Here is a 3,406-nt window from a genome sequence, read left to right as displayed (position 1 = left end):
TTAAAGTAAAAAGGGAATGCTATAACTCACAATGATAATGTAGTCGTAAAGTCGGTTCGGAAAAGGTGTGCAAGTAATCGGTCCGAAGGTCCTCAACCTAAGTCAAATAGTACTAACTCAGTAAATCGTCTTAATAGGTTTAAAAGTATGTAATTAAGGTCTTAAAGGTCATCATCATTCATCATCAAACAAAAGGCTTAAAGTAAGTTTCGTTTATGGAAGTAGTTTTAAAACAAAGGCTGACTTCAGTCAGTCACCACGGCCTCTACCCTTACTGAATTAAGGTGAGACCAGTGGCCATGGCTCCGTATATGAGTCCCTTAAGTGTGGTAAAAATTCCAGAAGCAAACTCGTCTTCGTTTAACCGTGGTGACGGTTTAAGTGCGAGTAGGTCATAAATTTCTGCACAACCTTAAAAGGATATAATGACGATCGGAGGGCCATAAATCTTAAACCGTAACTCGGATTAAGACGAGTCTTATATGAAAAATTATCTACTCGAAAAGACCTATCTAAAAATCATGGTCTCAGTAGCCCAGGTCTACTGGTCTGTTACAGAAACAGTAGGACAGAGGCTGTAAACAGAAAACAGAAAGTTAAAAATTGAATTTCGGTGGTCTTGGTGCTTGATGTTCATCATGGTTCTCATCCTTGATGCATATAGCTTCAAGTGTACAACTCATGGATGTGTTTACATCATCTTAACCAAGTCTTGACCATCATAACACTAGTGCAAGTCTAAGACATGAAGCACAACTCACTTAAGAGTTGCATGTAGTTTGATGAACCAAAGTTACATCAAAGTCTTAGATCTAACACATACATGAACTTTAAAACCTATAATAAGTTACATACTTGAAAATAAACTTAAGTAAACAAGATCTTAGGGTAGAACATAGTTCTTAGTTAGATCTTGAAGATCCTAGACTCAAAAGTCTAAATCTATAGTTCTTAAGTTAAATCAAACACAAGTATATGAAGTTGTAACTAGAAAGTTAAACTTCTATGTCTTGAACTTACAAAGTTTCAAGAATAATAATCAAGATTAACTAGTAATTACTTGACCATAAACATCCAAAATCACGAATTCAAGGTAAGAATAAATGAAGAAAAATAAACTAGATTTACAAGTATTATGTTTCATGTTTGTGTCATACTTAGGAAGATTCAAAACAAAGTTGAATCTTAGTGTTTAAGTCTACAAACATGAAAGCAAAGAAAGATTATAAAGTTTATGAACTTTGATCTTGAAAATACTTAAATGTAGAACTACAAACTAGTAAATTTTAGTTCTTGTTCTTGGTACTTTATCAACAAAGAAGTAACCAAGATTCATGAAGATTCAAGTTAAGAAACTTGATCTTTACAACAAACAAGTGACAAGCTACAAACAAACAAGTAATTCAAACAAGAAAAGATGATGATGATGATCATAAGTCACGGTTTTGGAACCAAGAAAAGGAGAAGAAAAAGTTTAATACTTACTAAATTCTAGAGAGAATAAGAGAGAAAATTGAAGTGGTGTTGCAAGTATGTGAAATGGAAAGTAAAATACAAGTATCAAGTAATAAGTTTTAAAAAAAAAAAAGAACTCCCCATGGCCTTTAGGTGGTGGACGGTTTCTAGGCAAAAGAGGAAGTCAAAAGTGATGCTTTCTTGTGTTGGTTAATGTTGTATGCTAAGAAAGTGTATAAGGCCAAGTTCATGGGGAAGTAATCTTGCATGCTTGTAAGGTTTTTGTCCCCAAATTAGCTTAATAAATCAAGTGCTTAACCTTAATAATACAAGCTTAAAATGTTGGGCTTACAAGCCCAAATAAAGTGTAGGGTGGGCTTACTAGTCCAAGTTTATTAATTAAAGGCCCAAGTCCAAATAAAGATGCAATTAAATAGATAAAGCCCAAGTAATTAACCACTAACCTTAGTTAATTAAAATGATTAAAAATAAATAATCATGAATGTAAATAATATTCTAAAAATATTATTCTTGAAAGTTTCGTGTGTCACAAAGACGTTCCGGGCATTTAAAGTCAAGTACAGGTAATCATGGCAACATGTAAATGTAATAACATACATTCGTTTAATCACACGTATTAATAATAATAATTATTAATAAATAAACGTTGGAAAATCCAGGGTCATTACAGAGTGAGACGTTCTTTTTTTTGGGGCGGGACGGGCTCGGGTTCAAAAATTAACTGGGTTAAATGGGATAATGTCATTACTTCTTATGGCATGGGGGGTTTAAACATTGGATCTTTAAAAAGTAAAAACCTTTCATTACTTGGAAAGTGGTGGTGGAGGTTCAAAACCGAAACCGACTCACTTTGGGTCAAGATCATTCGAAGTATTTATGGTTCGTGTGGTGGCCTATCGTTGGAGAGTGACTCACCTCACTCCTCATCTATAGGCACATGGTCTAACATTATTTTGGCAGGCAAAGCAATAGACGGCTTAAATGTTCATTTCAGCAGCTCGTTCATTCGTACAATTGGTGATGGATCGGAAACTTCTTTTTGGAATGACATTTGGATCGGCAACAGTAGACTTCGTGATAGATTCTCGCGGATTTTCAGGTTGGACGCGGATCAAGGAGCTCGGGTCAGCAAAATGTTCACGAGTTTTGATTCTGCAACTTCGGTGGCCTGGAACTGGCGGCGGGTCCCTTCAGGTCGTACGCTAGGTGGGCTAAACTCGCTCACTGATTTAATCTCAAGTGTTCGATTGGTTCAAGGTCAAAAAGATTTGTGGTCGTGGAATTCGGCAAGCAATGGTCGCTTTACGGTTAAATGCTTATCTTCAATCATAGACGAAAAGATTCTCGCGATTGGATCCGAAAACAATGAAACTTGGCGGAATCATTTGGTCCCAAAAAAGTTGGAAATCTTTGCGTGGCGGGTGAATAAAAGAAGAATTCCGGTGAAGGTCGAGCTTGACAAAAGAGGAATCGATTTGCATAATGTTCGGTGCCCCCTTTGTGATGATGGTATTGAATCTATAGAACACACTTTAATATTTTGCAAATTTGCTATGGATCTCTGGTCTAGTGTTTTTGCTTGGTGGAAACTCGGGAACTTTACAAACTTGAGTCTCAATGAAATTCTTCAAGGCAATGCTCCAGCTCAAATGTCCCCGTTCGGGTCGAATATTTGGCAAGCGGTCGAATGGGTTTGCGTCTATTGCATTTGGAAAAACCGGAACAATTTGATATTTCGCGGTAAATCCTGGACTACCTCGGTGGCTCTAAATGAGATTCAAACCAAGAGTTTCGAGTGGATCTCCCATAGATCCAAGAAAAAGAAGATCGATTGGCTTAGTTGGTTGAATAATCCGAGCAATTTTCTTAGTTATTAATCATTTCGAGTTTTTGGAGGGGTTGCTATCTTTGCAACTGCCCGTTGTGTTTT

Source organism: Rutidosis leptorrhynchoides, chromosome 8, assembly GCF_046630445.1.
Source record: "Rutidosis leptorrhynchoides isolate AG116_Rl617_1_P2 chromosome 8, CSIRO_AGI_Rlap_v1, whole genome shotgun sequence".
Taxonomy (NCBI): domain Eukaryota; kingdom Viridiplantae; phylum Streptophyta; class Magnoliopsida; order Asterales; family Asteraceae; genus Rutidosis; species Rutidosis leptorrhynchoides.
The sequence above is the reverse complement of the archived record's forward strand: the minus strand, read 5'-3'. Positions refer to the sequence as shown.